Here is a 20312-nt window from a genome sequence, read left to right on the forward strand (position 1 = left end):
AGAATGGTTTTTTTTTTCACATAGATGTTGATAGCTTGAATGTCTTCCTTTGAAAAATGTCTCTTCATATTTTCCAACCATTTATAAATTAAGAAATTATTCTCATTCTTAGGAACTTGAATAATTTCTTTATATATCTTGGAAATGAGACCTTTATTAGAGAAAATTGCTGCAGAGATGTTTCCCCCCCAGTTAACTGTTTCACTTCTAGTTTTAGCTACATTGATTTTGTTTGTTCAAAAAAATCAAAATTGGTAATTTTATCTTTTGCAATCCTTTTCACCCCTTGTTTGATCACAAACCCTTACCTTGCCCATCAATCTGAAAAAATATCCCTTATTCCTCTAATTTGTTCATAATGTGACCTTTTTTTTAATGTCATGTATCCAGTTGGAGTTGTATCTTAGACCATGGCATGAGGTACTGATCTAAACCAAATTTTTTGCCATCTTTTTCATTATTTTCATTTCATTTTTTCATTATCATTTCATTATTTCATTTCATTATTTTTCAAATAGTGAATCTTTACCCTAATAAGTGTGGTCTTTGGGTTTATCAAACACTAGACTGCTAGTTTCATTTGTTTCTGTAGCATGAAACTAATCTGTTGCACTGATCAATGTCTTTATTTTTTAACCAGCATCAAATTGTTTCAATGATTACTGCTTTGTAACGCAGTTTGAGATCTGGTATTCCTAGACTTTCTTCCCCCTTTTTTAAAAAAAAATTTCCCTTGAGGTTTTTGAACTTTAGATCAAATTGTTTTCATGCAAAAAGCTCTTCTTTTTGGCCTAGAAAACAGAAATATGAAATAGAGGGACTTCTAGCCTGTTCCAATGTTCTGGGGTATTTGGATGGGACATAAAGTTCCTATTAATTATAAGCCTTAGAAGTTGTTCCCCTGTGGCTTTTAGTGATCCAGTTGGTAAAGAACCAGGCATATATGGCCCCAAGCATATGTGCTTGGGATGAAGGCATTAGGTGTCCTGGAGAGAAATGAGAAAGAAGGGGGAAGGAGAGGAAGAGGACGCTATATTAGGGAAGTCTATAGAAAGCCTACAATTACCCATCTCTTCCTTGAGCTCTTCAGACATAGTTGGAGGGTGATTGCCAGGACTCTTGTTTCTCTTGATAAAACTTTAGTAAAATCCTCAGTTAGCTGTAGATTCCCACAGGCTGGTCAAGGTAGGGGCTAGTTCCTACTTAGTCCCTGTGTGGACAAGGAGCCTATACTTCCAAAGCCCAAAGGCAGCAGAATCCAGGGGGCAGGTGCAGTCATGATCCATTGTAGTATGCCCAGCCTACAAAGGAAAAGCTCTAGATTCGAATGCTCTATCACAAATCCATCAGGCGTGTCTCACACCAACCTCATCAGTGGGTGCCAGTTCTCACACTTCTGGAGACCACCAAGACTTTGATCATCTTTCTCCTGTGTATTTACAAATTTCTTATAGATTGGGTTTGTGTCACCTCCCCTCCCCCAATCCCAAATTAGGCTGAATATTCCCTACAGATTAGGACTGTATCTCCTCTTTAAAAAAGTCATAATCTTCCCTCAGTGGTTCCTGTGACAGTTACCTGAATACAGTGCAGTGACTTGAGCACCCTAAGGCCCTGTGTTGATATGGAACGGCACTGGTCCCATGATCAGCACACCTGAGTTTGAATCCCAGATCTGACGGCTATGAGCTGTACATCTTTAAGCAAATCAGTTCTTCTCTTTATTTTCCTCATCTATAAAATGTGGGGATCATCCTTGGAACAGTACGCCTCACTCGTAGACTATTGTGAGGAGAGCACTGGGTTAGGCCATAGAGCATTCTAACAGTGTGATTTTTTATTAATGTGTATATGATTACTATAATTAATAATAATAAGTAGTAATAATAATAGATTGCTGAGTACCTAGAGCAGTTCTTTGGTCACTGCGTGGCACCCAGAAAAGTTTTTACACACAGTTGGAGAGCTTCTTGCAGTGTGAACTCATCCCCGTAGCCTGGGGTCACACCTTCGTTGTAAGCCTTCAGTCCTTCCCTTAGCTCCCACCCAGGTCAGTGGATGTCTCCATCCCCCATTGGACCAAATGTCTACCTACCCCAGCAGCAGCTGTTGGAAGCTAATTGGATGAGTCCAGAGCCCTCTGATGTGAATGCTGGGCCTATACTTGTGTTTTTATTTTTCTCATGCTAACTTTGAAATGTAGCCAGTAGAATAATTATGAGTTTATTACAGTCAATTTATTATGTAGCATTTAGCGCAACATGTTTTGTTGATTACCATTACTTCCAGATTGCTAGAGGCATTTATAATCCATTGTTTTATTGAAATAGGTCTGCAGAGCACCTCCCGCATTCGGTAAACAATAAATCACTCCGTTATTCCAGCATAAAAGCCATAATACAATCTCAAGCTGCATGAAACCCAGATTCCAGCACAGGGACTAGAAAACCTTCCTGAAGTTCTGTATTAGGTCCTCTTCCTCTCAGGGCTACCACCACGTCTGTCCTTTCCTCTCTGGAGAAAGGCTCCTTAGACAAGTTTTATAATTTAGCGAGAGCCCTTTGAGGTAAGCCTCTCCTGTTTTGGTAAATGTTTTAGGAGTGTGTTTCCATCTATGAGTGTCTTTACTAATAGCAAAAAAAAAAAAAAACAAAAAACCTAGTGTCTGGGCCTGTTTTCTTTGGTTCTGTCCTCTATTATCTAATGTCATTGCCCCCTGCCTGAAAGGGTAAGGCAAACCAGTTTACTGTCTTTAAGGAAGGAGCAGAAATGCAAAAGAAGAGATGTTCCATTTCATCTCCTTCCTTCCTTTTCCTTCTTCTGTGTAGAGCAGCATGCTGGCAAAGCTTTGTCTGGAAGCCCCTGCTTCTTTAGGAGTTTGGCTTGTTACCAAGATCTCTCACTCATTGAAACCAAGATCATCAGTACATCACACTTACCTCATAGAGTTGGTTACTCCATAGAAATGACTAGACAACTCTTGATATGAAAAAACCAAACCAACCAGTCATCTCTCAATATTCTGGACAAATAGAATAAAGCCATAGCATGGATAATTTTTAAAATGAATAATCCAAAAATAATTTATATTTGGCTTCAGGGACTATATAATATGATTGGGGCAGGGGGAAGCAGTTAGGGACAGCTATTTAGCTATTTGCTTTTCAGATTCTTTGTTGTCTCGTCTAATATTGTCAAAAATCCATTGCTGGGACTAAAATGCTTTGTGGTAAAATTTGACCGTTCAATCAGTGCTGAAAGCAATGGGCCTTTTTATTTGCTATATTTAAGGAAAGGCTGAAAAAGGAAGGCCATGTGACTCACCTGGAGAAACCTGAAGAAGTCAGCATAACACAGTAATGGAGATAGTAATGACGAGTCAGAGGACCTGGATTCAGATTTTGACTCTGACATTTGTAAGTTGTCTGACCTAGGGCAAGCTATCACTTCCCTGAGGCCCAGTTTCCTCATCTGTAAAATGAGGAGGTTGGCCTGCATGGCCTCTGTGGTCTCCATATCTGTAGCTTCAGATATATGATCCTCTGATTACAAGTTTGGGAGACAACAAAAGAAGCTTCCTAATGAGTCCTTGACACCTCCCAAAAAGGGTCGCCCACTGATCTCCCTCACCCTGGGGACAGAACTAATCCTTTCCCAAGACTTTTGAGGGGCAGGGGACAGAGACAAGCAGTCCTATCTCTAGGAGCCCAAGGCATGATTGTCTTCACTTCACAAGGGTGTTCACCTCCTAGGCCCATACTCTACAGCAGCTCAGGCAGCTCTGGCAGCTGACTTAGTGTGGAAGGGGTAGTAGTTTCTGACGCAGTACCCATGTCATGGCATCACATCCGGGGCAGGGCTAGGTTCTGGCAGCTCCTGGATCAAAGATATTAAAGTATTTTATAGGGAGGGAAGGAGTCATACTTAAACGGATCTAGAGGTTTGCAACCCCTAAGGATCATAAGCAGAGTGGCACCAATCAGCCAGGAAAATATAGGCTTCCAGATATAATAGATCCAGGGGCAGGGAGGAGGAGTCATGAAAGGGGCAGGGCAGGGTTAAGCAGGTGTTTAGAGAAAGGAATATAACTAGGAAATAGATAACGTTAGACAAAGACTAGGGTCAGAAAAATATGAGATTTTTTTTTCTGTACTACGATTAATATTAAAATCGCTGATGTTCCAAAGGCCTCCCCCTACCTCCCCTTTTTTTTTGCCATTCTTTAAAACTGTGTGTCATAAAACAATTTTCGTAATGTGGGTCCTAATTTTTCATAAGAAAGAATGTTACCATTGGGGGTTGTATTCTTGTCCAAGGACATAGCCCAAGATAAAGCTTAAGTATGACTAATAATGTCATAAAGGGACAAATATAACAATTCTAAGTTTCCATGACCATCCATGCTTAGATTCTTCAAGAATCTGATCTTGGCCATGGGGGTATTCTGTCTGTTGGCAGAGATCACAACCCCAGCCTCGCCTTAGTAGAAGATCCTCATAAGTTGTTGTGGCTACTTATCAGGCATTTGAATCCTCTGAGAACTTACATTACTTATGCTTCAAGGCATAAAGAGTGTAAGATTTAAAACTGGAAGAGACTTTACAACAACAAATGTCAAAGCTATAAGGGAGCTTAGAGACCATCTAGACCAGCCTCCTCATTTTACAAAGAGGGAAGCTAAATCCTAGAAAGGTTAAATCCTATAACATGAATACAATTTTACATGTTTTTATTATGCAGAGTGCCCCAGTATACTGCAAATTATGATATTATTACCTAACAAATGCAACTCAACTGTATCATAAATTCAACATAATAAACATTTCAATTTCCCTAGAATGTTAGAGATCAGAACTAAATCCAGGCCTCCTGATTTCTTGTCCAGGAGCCTACTGCAATAGCAGGATCTCTTAGTGCCTTTTTTAAAATTTTGAATGACTTAGTCTTTAAAAAAAAAACAAAGCTGTACAAAGAAGGATGAAGTGATACTTTCCACCCCCCAACAATAAATGTTCCTGTAGCAAGCAGAGGCATCCAGAGTCATTTCACTGACTTTAGAATAACCTCAAAGCCCAGGTTGGTTTTGGTGACGATCATGGTGGTATACCTTTCTCCCACCGAGAGTCATAGTTTTTAGTAAATTTGAACCAGGATTTCTCCCCTTCGATCCCACTTTTCATAGGAAAAACTGTTACTCGGGGTTATATTCTCAGAGCAGCTACTCAACTACATTGCTTTATTTTTTTGAAATCTAATTTAATATTTTATTCTTCCCAATTACATGTGAAAACAATTTTAACATTTTTTTAAATTTTGTGTTGCAAATTCTCTCCCTCCCCTCCATTGAAAAGGCAAGCAATTTGATATAGGTTATACATATATAGTCATGAAAAATGTATTTCTGTACATCATTACTTTAAAGTATCTGTGATTCTGTGAGATAAGATCCACTCTCCACTGACTGATGTATATCACACCCTCCTCTCCTCCCTGCCCCAGTCTAATTAGATATTTTAAGAGTTGCTTTAGATCAAAACGTAAAAAAATCATTATCTGGTGGCTGACTTGCTTGCGATGGGCCTCTCCACAGTTGGACTGGTCATTGAACCATGGCCTGTCTTTATATGTGGCCTTTTCTGCTGAGTGTCAGACCTGCCAGAGCTTGCCCTCCACAGGCTAAGGTCTAAGAATAGAGGGTCATGTCTGCTTCATGATGAGGTATCTGAAGAGGACTTTCACTGAGGACCCACTTCACTGTCAGACCAAATAATGAGCCACTAACTACCAGCATGGCTAGCTAAAGTGCTGTGATTTCCTCTTCTTTCCTCGGTGGGAAGCCATCAAGCAGTGACCAGGTCATGAATGCCTGCTCCAGACATGACTGAGTGTGTAACACAGTGAGCTAGTCCTGGTGTGTTGCTGTTACCTTCCTGACACAGTAGCAAATATTGCTACAGACTCATAGATCTAGAGCTGGCGATGTTCTCGTCCAGAACCCCCCTTTTACAGGGGCGGAAACTGAGGCCTAATGAGGTTATATCACTTGCCCAAGGTCAGGCAGGAAGTCTCAGAGGTGGGATTTGAACCCTGGTCCTCTGGTTCTTGAGCCAGTTCTTACTCCTCCACAGAGCCAAAGCCTCTTTATTAGACAGCTTTGATGGAAGGCCCCAAATTGCTTTACCGGGAAAGTCCTTCCTATGTCAGAAAAGAAGCCTGAGGTTTAAACATGCTATAATAAGAATAGGAATAAGCTTTTGATGGACCATCAACTGAGCCCGGCATTCAATAATAGCAGGAGTGTATTTGGGGAATTGTTTGGCACTTTTGGTGATCCCAAGCTGCTCCCTGCTGCACAAACCCCATCTTTTTAACATCATTATTCTCCCATGGGAATGCAGCTGCCAGTCACAGAACACCAAGCTCTCAGAAGAATCAGAATTTCAGGCGACCCAGAGGGCAATGAAAAGATACATAATGAGTATAAGTAGGCTGCTGCAGCACGTTAGCAACAGTGGCTCACACACACACAAAACAGCATGAAAACATAACTAGGGATACATAGGACCATAAAGGGGGTGGGCTAGGCATGTGGTAAAAGCAAAGTAAAAGAGGTGTTATGCAAGCATCCACAAAATACTCAGATCTAGAGGAAGACTTCCATTGTGTTGGAGGAGGATTTGTGGAAAGATCAGAACGAGTCATCCAGAGAGAGAAAGTGTGGATGCATTGCGGCTGACACGAGTGGAGGGAGTGGCCACCCCACCAGTGATCCTGGCTCCACGGAAGTATCACAGCAAGCACTCAGAATGCTCACAAGGAAATAGTGCTTTAAGGTTTACACAGTCTGAGTTTCGTAGCGTGTGGATTATTATCCCCGTTTTACAAATGAAAGGCCAAGTGGCAGAGCCAACCTTCAAGCTAAGCCTTGACTAGGTCCTCTAGGTCCTGCCCCAAGGTGCAGCGTGTAGATTGTGCAGCATTCAGTTGACTTGTTGAAGCAGACAAGGGTCCAAAACTCCAACTCAGGAAGCTGCAGCCATAGAAAGTATACCCTTCGTTACAGTCATCCTAGAGGCCCTTATTCTAAATGAATGAATGAATGAATTAGATAAATTAATTAATAAAATAAGTAAAAATAAAAAGCCCTTATTTTTGAACTTTGATCAAATTTGAAATGTCCCCTTTTCGTTGTAATTTTACCATGATTTTGTGACCTTTTGAATGCTTCCCTGTGACTGTCACTCTCTTCACTCATACACTATTTCCCAGACTTTCTCTGTGATTCTGTTTGTTTCTCTGACTCTGTCTCTGTGACTGTTACTCATAGTGATTCATCATCAGCTGCTAAGAGAAAGTCTGAGCTGTTGAAATATCTCAGTTCAAGGCGACTCTCACTTAAGTGCATTTGCGTAGCTACTTCTCACTGGCACCTGGCACCTCAGGATTGGGTTTGTGAAGAAGTTTAGTCAGTCCCTTGGAGTAGGCACTGAGAACAGTGATTGTGACTTCTTCGTCTTGGGACCAGGATTGGGTTTGCGTCTGCATTTGAGCCTTAATCTCAGGGTGTCTGTGCAAATCCTGGCCACTGGGTGGCATTACTAACATATCTTTCCCCCCCAACTGGGAAAGGAGGAGGGCAAGGGATGATAGAGACAAATGTTCAGGGCAGAGCAGAACTCTGGTGATCCAAGTGAGATAGTTGTGCCACCTCTCTGAGACCCTCAGGGAAGGAGATTGAATTGCAGTCACACTGAATGTTCCATGGAACAAGTGGAGTGTGTTATCAGTGATCCAGAATGTGCATGTCCCCCAGTCATCGGATCACAGAATTCGAGCATTGGCAGGGGTCCCAGCTGCTTCTAGTCTAACTCATCCACAAAAGGAATCCTCCTTGTAGCACACTCAACAAGTGTGTAACCTACCAGCCTCTGGTTGAAGACATCCAAGGAGGAGCCCTGCCACCTGTCAGAACGAGCTGTTGGGCAGCTCTAATTGTTAGGAGATTCTCTGGACATCAGGCCTCAATTGCCTCTTTGTAACTTATACTCTTTGCTCCTGGTTTTGTCCACACACACCCCTTTCCAGCCTTCTCTAGGCAAAACACCCTTGGTTCCTTCGACTAAGGAACTGTGGGTATCTGTGTGTTTGACACTTGCAGAGGTGCATTCCCTGAGGGTGGAGGAGTTAGAGGTTAAACCTTGTACCTCATACCCAAGTGTATGTAGCTAAGAGGAGTCAGTGGGGAAGGTGATATGTGTTTTTAGCCAGTGGCCCCAGGCTCTCATCTCTACCTTTAGTCAGTTTATGTCCCCTCCAGTCACACAGTACAATGTCAAAGTTTGGGGATGATGGTGGTGATGAAATCCAGCACTTTTCCTTCCTGCCTAGGCCCTCACTTCACAGCTGCACAGCTGAGTAACAAAGACTCTTTGGTTATTCAGCATTTGGGATTTTTCTGAGCTGTGCCCCTCCCATCTCCTCCCATTAGCTTAGGTGATAAGAAAAGGTGTATTTGCTTTGCACTCTCCTGTAGATTGTGGGGCCAAGTGCTGAAATCTTTGCTATAGCCTATGAATTTCAATTCAAGAAACATCTTCTATGTTGTTTCTTCAAATTTCGTAACACAGGTGACAGTGACTCTGGCCAGTGTTTTTCCCTGGGGAGAGAGGCTGCATTATCTGTCACCCATCCTTGGGGGACTCGCACAGAGTCCAGTCCTCGTCCTTCTTGCCCCAGCAGAGGGAGCCTGCAGGAGCCAGAGCGCTTGGGGCCAGATGGGGGCAGTGTTGCCTCACACAGTAAAGAACGGCTGATCCATCACTCCTTAGTTCCGTCTAAGGAGCTCTATAGTAAACAGGGGGAACCAGAACATTCCCTTGTAGAGTAATGTCGTGGTTTCTGTTTAAGTGACATTGGGCCTGTGGAAAGGACTGATGCAACTTCCTGCATACCGATATGCCCTTCTAATACCACTGTGGGCCTATATACTCAGAAGATCATAGATTTAGAGCTAGAAAAAGCCATAAAGATTGTGTAGTCCAGTCACTTCATTTTAGAGGTGAAGCCTGAGGCTTAGAAAGTGCATGAGACTTGCCCAAGGACTGCTAGTAAGTGGCAGAACAAGAATTCACACTTATGTCTTTGGTCTTTAAATACTCCCTTTTTTCCCAAGGCACCAGGAGTTCTTAACCTGGAGCCCAGGAATCTAGTTTTAAAAAAAAAAATTATAACTCTTTCAATATAATTGTTTACTTTTGTAATCCTATGTTTATGCATTTTAAGACATTACTCTGAGGAGGTGTCTATAGGTTTCATTGTCTTGCCAAAGGAGAAATGACAGATAAAAAGGTTAAAAGCCCTGCTTTACACCAAGCTGCCTCCTTGAGCTTTTTCTGTTGGATTCTAGAAATACTATTATATTACCTTTGCATTCATTTCCTTTAAAATAGACACCCAAGATCCATTGTCTCCATGTATGTGTACTTCAAGCTTGTAACTAGAGAAGCTGGGGAGCCTGCTCAGTCACTCATACATCTATTGATTTACTGTTCCCTCGGTCATGGCACCATTATATATCTTGCAACTCAGCACCCTTGATTATTTGAGTGTCACTTATACCAAATAAAAAGTTATATGACATTTCACAAAGTGCTCTCACGTATTTTCTCATTTGTCACAACAATCTTATGAGGAGGCAGGGCAAGTAATCGTATCTCCATTTACAGATGAGGGAACTGAAGTTTTGAAAAGGGGCGTGACCTGCCCAAAGTCACCCCGATAGACAGTGATAGAACCATGACTAAAATCACCATGCCACCCTATGTCCTTTTCTGAAATTCTTTTTCTGACTGATTTCTGGTTTGGGACCACCTCATGGGGATAATCGTGCTAATCCAGCAAATTTGATCTTGATCAAAAGAAGCTTATTGGAGCAAATTCCTAGCTCCTGCTGGGAGAGTTCTTGCTCTCTATAGGACTGACCACATTTCGCATTTGAATGGAGATGGAAGAAGACATTCAGACCTTCCAAGTTCAAGCCAAGGCCAAGGTCTCCTGTGACACTGAGCTTTGCCCCACCATATCTTTTGGTGGTTTTTTGGTTTAATGTTTCATCTTCAGACAGCCAGGGAAGAAGGCTTCCTTCTACTGCATATAGTCTCCTAAGATGAGTGTTTCCTTCAAAGTATAGTTCTTTCCTTTAGTATCGTGTCTTTTAAGCCTCAGGGTGATTCTTATCCAGTGCACTGAAACGATGGGAGCTGCATCTGCATAGCATGTTATGGCCATTCAGACACAACTCCAGGATACTTTTGCCTTTTCACTTATGTGAATAAATAGTTCTCCATTTGGGGAACGAATTTAGTGTGGCTTCTTGCGGGAATCTCATGACCCATCCTCTTATTCAATCAAATCCAACAGGCATTTCTTAAGTACCTGATACATATGAGTCATTGTGCTATCAATATAAAAACAAAAAAGAAGTCTCCGGTCTAATGGAGCTTATGGTCTTTTTCCTGCTCAGTGCTGAAAGCGAACAGATCCTGTAGTCTGTTACCTCCCATAAAAGCAAATAGGCAATAGGGAGGATTGTAGTAGGTCAGTTTCCTTTCTGTTATAGTTTTAACAGATTTCTGTTGCAGGCCTTACCTCAGGGAAGATACCACTCAGGAACCATATCTCTCTCTCTCTGCTCCCTGGCATACATAGCCTGGCCTCTGAGAGCTTCAGGCCACAGGCCGGCTCTGTCCTTGATCACACACTTGGCTGACACTCATTGGCCTGTTTTTAGGGAAACTGGAGGACCTAGTTGTTTCATCATCTTAGGGGACATGAGTAGAACTCCGGGTCAAATCAGGGTTTCATGGGAGGGTGTGGATATGGGGTTAACTCTCTGTCTAGACCCTCTGGATGCCAACAAGGATCATGAGATACTGGCTACCCCAACCCCTCAAAAAAAAATTTAAATGAAGAATTCACTGTGCTTTACTCTGACTTGCCCTTCTCCTACCTCCTATGGTGGTGTACTAAGAACTTAGCTTGTAGATGGTCAGGAACCTAATGATATTTACAATTTTTTAAAAATCAATACTCAAAAGCCTGACCTTTCACCCCCTTTGCAGGAGCAATCTTAGATTGGAAGATCATGCCATGTAACCTTTGCTTGACAATGATTCATTGGATATCCTGTCCCATTGTGATTGGGGCCAAACTGACATTCAGCTTCCTACGACCCCTGCCCCAGCTTTTCTTTCCATCCAAATGCATCTGAAGCTCTGAAGTGGAAAAGGGTTACTCTGTTTTCTCTGAGGCCCCTTCTAGCTTTAAATGTTCTATTTTCCTTGCTAAAGGCCATTAATGAGTAGGATTTTTTCCCCTCATCCATTCTCTCGGCTTTTAGTTGTCTTGTGTCAGCTAGCTATTCCCAACATTTGAAATCTCTAAGGGAAATCTGGGGATCAGTCTACGGGGAAGCGGGTATGGGTGGGGGGAGAAGAAAGGAAAAGGGGGGGGAGGGAGAGGGAGAAGGAATTTGGAAATTATTATTGGTAGCCCATGGTATTCCAAAAACTGTGGTTTTGCTGGTCAGACAGAGATTGTGAGCAGCTACTGTCTCTTACTCATCAAATTGAGACCTGTATTTGATATCAGGGAACGAAGCAGCCACTTGCCTACTAGTACAGAGGAAGAAAAGAATTATGTTGGTGAATGAAAAAGAGTGCTGATTCCATTTATTTATCTCAGGCATTATACTTGTGTGGGGAAACAGAAATGGGCATTCTATTTAGCAGAGTCACTCTTGAGCTTCCTGCTGAATGGGAATTCTTCGACTCCATTATAGATAATCAGCTTGGAAAGGCACGTTTCAGTTGTTTATAAAATATTCTTGCATGCCCTCCAAAGAGGGTAGAGGAAGTGGTGACAATATCTTCTTGGGTGAGAAAGCAACTAAAAGCTTCACAAGAGATTCAGTGGTTTTTGGTTTTTCTTTTTTACATAGGTTTGTAAAATTCTGGTACAAAGTGAATATTTTAAAAATTTTACAGCATTTTCCCCAAATAATTTACATGGCTACTTGGGGGGTGAAATAGCGATCCCTTGAGTCCAAAAGCATGACTCCATTCTATTCTCCTCCTGTACCCCCAGCCCTGGAACCAAATAGTAACAAAACGATGAGGTTGATTGATAGATTGATTTGTTGGACTGTGATACCACTGACCTGAAGCCATCCAGCTAGTGAGAGGCAAAAAAAAATTGGGATATGAATTGGCTTTTATCCCAACCAGAAATAGAACTTGATGAGCGAATGTGAGAAGTAGAGATCTAGCATATTTTTTGGAGATGTGTAATGTCTTCCCAGATGTCTTAGATTATCAGGCAAAATTGGCTCTGCCAGAGATGGAATTCTCTCCTGTGAGAGTTCTGAGGCAAGCAGAGCAGAAGAAATTCTATGTTCTCAAACGAGGCCAAAATATGACTGAATTCTAAATTGTCAGTTTCCATTGAAAGGATAGATGAAGGGAACATGGAGGAGTTAGAAGCAGATGATTAGAAAAGTGATGACTTTCTTCTCTGAATTCCAGAATGCTTTGAATCTGAATTAACTTATGTATGTGGAAATTCTGAGGAGGATTTTTTAAAAGAAGATAGGGAACTGAGAGAATTAAAATAGAATTCAACCCCGTGCCTGTTTGCTGCTAGATAGTACAGATTTCTCACTGGCTTGGCTATACTTCCTTCTTCTGAAAATGGAGGGTTTCAAGTAAAAAACCAAGTTAAAACTTTAAAAAATCTGGAGGATAAAGTTGGACCTGCCTGGACACCTGGGGTTTTTAGCTAGAAGAATCTCCCCAGATTAATTCATATATCGACAATCACCAGTCTGGAGTTTGGAGTCTCTGAATGAGCTTAGTTTCTTGGAGGAGAAGAAAGAGTAGTATTGGTTCCACTCTTTCTTTTTAATGCCTTCTAGTGCCAGTTATCCTGTGGGTGTTTGTGAGTCTTTCACGGATGGTTCCTTATTTTTTAAATAGTTCAATTTCTGTTTTTACTTAGAGATTTTACTCTCCTGGCCTGACGACCCAGAAAAAGGGACTGTGCCATTCAAGGCCATCCACGCTCTGGCTCCAACTTAATTCTCCAGCCTTATTCCACACTATTCCCCTTCATGTAGTCTACATTCAAGCCATACTGGACTACTCTCCCACATTGTCGTCTCTCACCTTTTTGCCTTTGCTCATAGTACCCCCTGCTCCTGAAGTAAATCTTCCTCCTCCCCTTTTTTATTCCCCCTTTTCCTCCTCCAATTTATTAAAGGCTCTCAATTTCCTTGTGGCCTAACTCTTATGTCCTCCCCTATTTAGGACTCTATCTGGACCTTCCCATCCTCCACATCCCCACCCACCCCACCATCAATCTCTGTCCTCCCATTTCCCATAGCATTTTGCCTGGACTTCTCCTTCACACTTACCTTATTCTCCCTTGTATTATAGTTATTTGTGTAATTGTGTTTTTCCCCATTTGGTTGTAAACTTCTTGAGAATAGGGATATGTCGGCTCTCTGGTTGAACCCCCCCCACACCAAGCAGTGTCTGACAGTTCAGCAATTTAATTCAACAAGCATTTATCAAGCACCTGCCAAGTGCAGGGCACTGTGCTGGGTGCCAGGAATAGAAAGATTGCGTTTAAATATCTCCCTCGCTCCTGGAGCTTACATTCTGCTGGAGTAGAGTTTATAGTCTATTCCTATTCTGCTGCACATAATAGACTTAATTTAATTAATTTTCATTGAATTGAATTGGATCTCTGAGCTTTGGGCAAGTTTTTGCCCAAGCCACCAGTCTGCAGCAGGCATGTGTGTCCCAGGAATCTTCTGCCCCCAGTACAAGAGGTGGTTCATGTTGTCCTGTTTCTGAAGTGCAGGAAGCCCTGTTAGTTGGCTTCATTCTCTATAAACAAGAAATTAAAGGTGGAGCTCAGACGAACAGTACCTGGATTAATAAGCAAAACACCTTTTTTTCCTTTCAAAATAGAATCCTGGAAACCTAGAATTAGCCAAACATTGATATCACCTTTTTCATCAGATGCTTTTCGGCTCATCATCCCGGCCCTTGCTCCACTTGAAAGCCATGAGCTCATGGTATATTAGAACAATAACAACAGCTATAACGTTAACCGATGTTTACATAGGACTTTAAGGATTGCCAAGCGTTTTACGGGTATTGCCTCATTTGATCTCCGCAGCTTTATGAGGTGGGTGCTATTTTGCAGATGAGGAAATTTGAAGCTTAGAAATGTTAGAGCGCTTGGGCATGATTATAGAGCCAGTAAGCGTCAAAGACAGCTTTTGAACCCAGACCTCCCCTGATTGAACTCCCATGCTCTTTCAACTACCGTGCTTTTAAAATCCAAAGCCTAGAAAAATATTATGGACAGTTAAGTTACAGATCCTTGCCCCAGACCTAGAATGTGAATTACCCTAGTAGGGCCAGAGGACCCAGGGAAGTGAGGAACAGTAAAACCTAAGGGATAGTCAGAGTGGGCAGATACTTCTTGCTTTGGGAGAGCAGAGTCCCAGAATAAGAGAGGTTCCATAGGGACAGCTTAGCCAGGCAGGCCTCTAGGCCAGGGTTCTGAGCTCAGTTTGGTTTGAGTCCAACAAGCACTTTTAAGACAAAAAGGGTTGGGTTTTTTTTTGTTTTGTTTTTTAAGTTTCTTCTTTTTTTGCCAGGGGCTTGAAGAAGGCTCCCAGCGGGAGAGACAGTAACTGGGTTACACTTGGCAGCTTCTCCTGGCCTCGTACTGCTCCGGGGCCTTGCGAACAAGGACAGCCAGGGTTGCTTCAGCTGGAGATACTAATCCCCATTCCCTCTGCCCTCTGCTTAATTGTTCCACGACTCAGAAGTCATTTTTACAGTCAGGCCCTCTGATGTGGTGGGAGCATTTGTAGCCTTGTGTACCAGCTTCTTACTCCGTGGCTTCTGTACTGGTTTGCCTGGGCTGTTCCTGGATGTTCTGAATCAACAAACCACAAAATATGTCTCTTTTGTTGACTTTGCAGAGCTCAAATGAAAACTGCATGCTTTCCTTGTGTGATCCTGGGCCATCTGTTCTGCAGGGCAGAGACTCAGTGCTGAGGGAGCACAGGGGGGAGCTCTCAGCACAGGGAGTGCTGCTTTTGTTCACATGGCTCACCACAATCTATCCTCCCTTGAGGAGATACCCCACATCCCTTACACACACATACACACACATATTCTCTCTGTCACACATACATACACACACACACACACACACACACACATATGATCCTCACAACAGCCCTAGGAGGGAAATATATAGTAAGAGGTATTATTCCCACTTTATAGATGAAACTCAAGCCCAGAGAGAGCCATGTCTTGCTCATGGTCAAACAGCAGATTCATGACAGATCCAGGATTCAAATCCTGACTCCCTGTTTGACCAGTTGGCTAGACTTTCTCGTAGACCCTCAGTTTCCCTATTGGTGATGTAGCCATGACAAGTCCCCTAGTGAGCCCATTCATGGGCTCTGCTGATTTTAAGAAAATAATACTAAAGGAAATGAATGAGTGAAAAAGTATATTTAAAAAGTGCAGCCTAGACCTCTAATCTGAAGGATTGGGTGAAATCTGAATAAGTTCAAAATAGCAAATAAAACAAGTTGCTTTTCCATTTGTCAGGTTTGCAAACCTTCCCTTAAAGAAGAAGGACCTAGGTGTGGTATGTTAAGTCCCCTCTTCATTTTATATCAGCCCCAGGGAAACCAAGTGTGTGGGCCGTGTGCCCTGACTAGGCTAGACCCTGGCCCCAGCCCCAACCCTACTCCTACTCTGTCCTGACAAGCTCTTCCTGCCTGTGGAAATGGCAGGGTACACTCAGTAGGGATTGGAGTGGAGGCCCCCTGGGAAACTTCTGTAGGACCTGACCCAGAGTACTCAACAGCATGTGAGCTCAGGTGATTACTAGAAGGATTCCATCATTTACTTAGCTCTGTGTAATATTACCTGTAGGATCTTGAATTGTGAGCATGAAGGCAGATTAAAAAGGGAGGCTGAAACCATCAAATTAAAAAGAATTATCAGAACCCCATAAACATGGCATTCATTTATTGTGACTCTTCCTGTGGCCTTCCGGATCAATTTCTCCCCAGAAGTTATTGCTTGTATTACTTATTTGGCATTGACCCCTGGACTGCCCAGCATTATATTTTCTTCTTATATGTGACCCTAATCTTCCCAGCCAGGCTAAGAGCTAGCAGGGGTTCGGCTGTGTCTTCTATTACTGTCTCACTCACAATGCCCACCACTGTACTAAGCATACAGGATGTACACAATTGGTTGAGGGAGTAAATATGTGTTTGTATATGGGTGGTTTTTTTTTTTAAGATTCAGGTGAAGATTTTTGGGAAACAAATTCATGCCTCGGTCTTGCTCATGCCTGGTTTTGCTGCTGTGGTTTATTTGAAAAGAAGGCCATCTCGTTCACATCCCCCAGGAGAGCTGTGGCAGATAGGAGGGCCATGCAAGTGACCATAAAGGTAGAGCTGTGCATATTAAGAGGCTCAGAGCAGACATTCCCCAGTGGGCCTGGAGTCAACCAGTGCCTGTGGCATTAGTCGAGCAGCTGAGAAGCTGTACAGGAGAGGAAAAGGGCCTCCCCCGATCTAGACAGGGAAGAAGTGACCTGTGGTAAGTGGCAGAGTCCTGAGGTTACATCATGGAAAGCCCATATGGGTCAGATGGTACTTGGGGGTATGCAGGCTGTAATGAGAAGCCTGGTCCAGCTCTGAAGTCACCAAAGCAGAGCAGGTCACAGAATTACAAAGCACATGCATGCCTCTGAGTGTATATGTGTGTAGAAACTTCATCATCCCTCTTCCCAGTGCAAATTAATTTTTTCTGGACTGTAGCACCTTGTGTTAATACTGAGTAGAAGAAGACGTGCGTTTCTGTGAAAAGTCTGAGAATCCTCTTACTGAGGAAGGATGACTTATTTGTTAGTCAGTAACAGGTTATGAAGAAGTTTTAGCCCATTAGTTGGCTATTGGCGTTGATGTGTGCTTTAAAGGGCGGCATATTTCAGAAGACCTTTGAAAAAACCAGAAGAGAATCCTTGGCATACTGGTTCAAGTGTGAGTCATTGTCCTAGCAGAGAGTCCATTTTGCTTTCGGTTGCTTTATAATTTGACAATTAACTAATTAGAATGATATCATAAGATAATTAGAAAATTATGGTTTTTGCCCCCCAGACAGAGGCGCCATGTCATATAGCCCAAGGGCTGATTGGCTTAGAGCCAGGAATCCATGACAGCTGTGCCCTGGGGCTCCACTCAGCCTTAGTGTTCTCTTAATTGTGGAAGGTCAGTTAGCTAACAGTTCTGCTAGACCCACACACCTGGGCTCTGATCACTCTGCTCATTCACAAAGGGACCCTGGTCACTATATGCCCTGTGTCCTTATAGTTAGGTGAACCTGTAGTCTCTCCCAGGCTTTCTGTATAATAGTGGTTGTCATACTTAGGGGCCTGTTCCAGGTATCAATAGTCATCTGTTTTCCTCACTTTGACGTTGCATTCCCAGGCCAGGAGTCCATTTCAAAAGTGAAGATGGGAGTCGGGTTCTTTGTTGCTGACGATCAGCTCCTTTGCATCTTTATAGTCTTTGTAATTACTGATGAGTTTGCCTTTGCCATCCTGGGGGGTGGGGGAGGGGAGGCGCGGAGCCGGTGCTGGAGTCATACCCCTATCTCACACACACTCACACACATACACACACACACACACACACACACACACACACCACTCTGGGCTTGGCCTCCAGATCTTTCTGTCGACATTTATATGAGTCTGGGTAATGTCTCTGGGAACTAGGGCTCTTGGGAGTCAAGGGTGGCCTGGCGTCACCAGAGACACTCTGGGATTCTCAAGAGTTTATTGGCTCCACTCTGATATTGGCATGGGGTGACCCTCCTTCATGGATCTCAGGTCTTTTATCCACGATGAATCCATGGCTATGTGGTGTTCACACCATTTTTTTTCTTCATTTCATCATAAGACCACAGATGCATAGATTTATAACTAGAAGGAACCTAAGAGCCCGTCAAGTGCATTGTACATAATACAGACTCAATAGCTTGCCCAAAGTCAAACAGGCAACTTTGAACCCAGGTGCTCTGACTCCAGAGACAGCGTTCTTTCCACTGAAACATGCTGCCTTTATTTCAGTGGAAATTCGCTGCTTCTGTCATGACTGCGGATCAAGTCAGTTGCCTACGACCATGATTAGCCTGCTAGCAACATGGTCATTCCACTGGCAGTGGAATCCTTGAGAGTCAGCATGGTGGCCCCCGCCTCTTAATGTCTTCCTCATCCTACAACCATGATTAGCCTGCTGGCAGCGTGGTGGCCCCCACCTCTTAATGTCTTCCTCATCATTCCCTCCCCAACCAATAAGGGGGGATTTTTTTTAAGGACTCCTTTGTGAGCTGGTATGTGTTCTGGTTATCTGTGTCGGTGCCTTGTCCTGTCCTCCTGTAAGGCCCGTGGGAGCAGGAACTGCTCTCTGTCCACTAAATGTGTGGATTTCAATAAAAGCTTGCTACATTTTGTAAGGATTCTATATCTTTTAGACTCTTGCCTTTTCTCCATTTCCTTTCTCTTAGCACTTTTTTTCCCCTGATTCTGACAAATTTGCTGAAATGCTCCCCTCTATTGACCTGGATTGGGCAGGATTCAGGCTTCCCAAGGAGAGAGGGAATGAGGGATAGAGTTCACAGGATGTATGGAGTCGGGGGAAACAGAGGTTTAGCCAACACCGGGAGCCATCCTCCTCTTTGTGGGATGAGGTTGCCACATTCCTGCCCCCTAACAGTCCCATAATCGTCCCAGTCACTCCCAGCCCTGGGGGGAGGCTCTATTGGATAGAGCAAAGCTTGCCAAGATTCCACAGAGAAAACACATTCATATTTCAAATATTCCTTCCACCACAGTGTGCTCTGGGGATGGAGATATGGATGGAAATCCTCCTCTTTGCCCAACTCCTGGCCCTCCCTTCACTTTGCCAACCTAGTTACAGCATGAACCTGTCCCTATCCCCTGAAGAGAAGAGGGGCTGGTCCCCTGAGAGAGATCCCTGTTCTAGAAGACAGTCTTCTCCCAGTTTCCCAGCCTTACTCTCCAAACCATGTCCTTGCCTAGAACCAGGGTTACCAGTACCACAGTGGAGATCTGAACCTTGCCAGTTTGTTTGTCCCCCAAAACACCCTTACCCTGAAAGAAGTTGCCTTTGAACTTCTGAGTGTTCCAGTTTGTGGGGAGTTTGTTAAGCAGAAAGTGGGGTGGGGGGAGTAAGGGGCTTGACTTCCTTTCGCTCAGCAAGTATTTCAAGGGGCACTTATTGTGCAAGACTCTGCAGAGTACTATGGTTTTGCAGAAAATCATGGTGCCTGATTTTTAGACACACTGGCTGTGGAGAATTATGGTGGCTGGAAATAGAAATTGCCTTTGCAGCCTTCTGATGTATATCCAGAGGTATCTAAGCACAACCCTGTTCCCATTCCTCGGCTCTACTTAGGTGATTGCAGAGTTCAAGATGGCAAATGCTCTGCTTGGTTTGCCCTTTCTCCCTCTCCTGAAGTGAGTAATACATGACCAGAGTGGCCTACAGGGCCGCCTGCCAGTCCAGGGGATGGATGTCTCCTCAGGGAGCCATGCACAAAGGATTTGTTCAACATAAGGCTCTCTGGCCTAGGGCCTGGGAGGACTGGGGTCACACATGGCTTAGGGGGTTCCAGGCAGCAGCACAGGTCACTTGAACACAGGCCCCTCCATTTTCATAGCAGCAAAACTGAAGCCGTAACCAGGTCAGTCTGAGGCTGCCTGCTCCTGCACCACTAGCCCTCAGTAGAGAGGAGAGGAGAGGAAGCCCTGGTCACAAAAAGCCCTTCCTGTGCCACATGCAGTCTGACACTAGTGAGAACCCATGTGGAGGCTACCAGGAACTGACATGATGACAACCGGCCAAGTGGACTGCCTGCTCCCATCTCTGTCCAGGCACTCCGACTCTATGCCCAGTGCTGTTTCTACGGAAACACACTGTCTTCATTCTGGTTGAGGCTACATTCACAGCAATGGAGATGTGGTGTTACTGCATCAATGCCCAGTTATCTATAAACATGATTAGCCTGCCCAGCCTCCATTATACCCAATTCTCACTCCCACTGCGCCACTGTGCATTCCCCTTCTGTGCTGACAGCAGATAGGCTGGAATTAGTGGGGGTAAATGTCCCCTCTTTCAT

General features: G+C 43.6%; 1 protein-coding gene across 1 annotated transcript in view; it reads left to right on the forward strand.

Moving 5' to 3' along the window:
* The window catches only part of PEPD (peptidase D), a 251321-nt gene that overhangs the window by 193482 nt on the left and 37527 nt on the right, over positions 1-20312 (forward strand). The window lies entirely within an intron of this gene.

The sequence above is a fragment of the Trichosurus vulpecula genome, chromosome 3, assembly GCF_011100635.1.
Source record: "Trichosurus vulpecula isolate mTriVul1 chromosome 3, mTriVul1.pri, whole genome shotgun sequence".
NCBI classification, from domain to species: Eukaryota; Metazoa; Chordata; class Mammalia; order Diprotodontia; family Phalangeridae; genus Trichosurus; species Trichosurus vulpecula.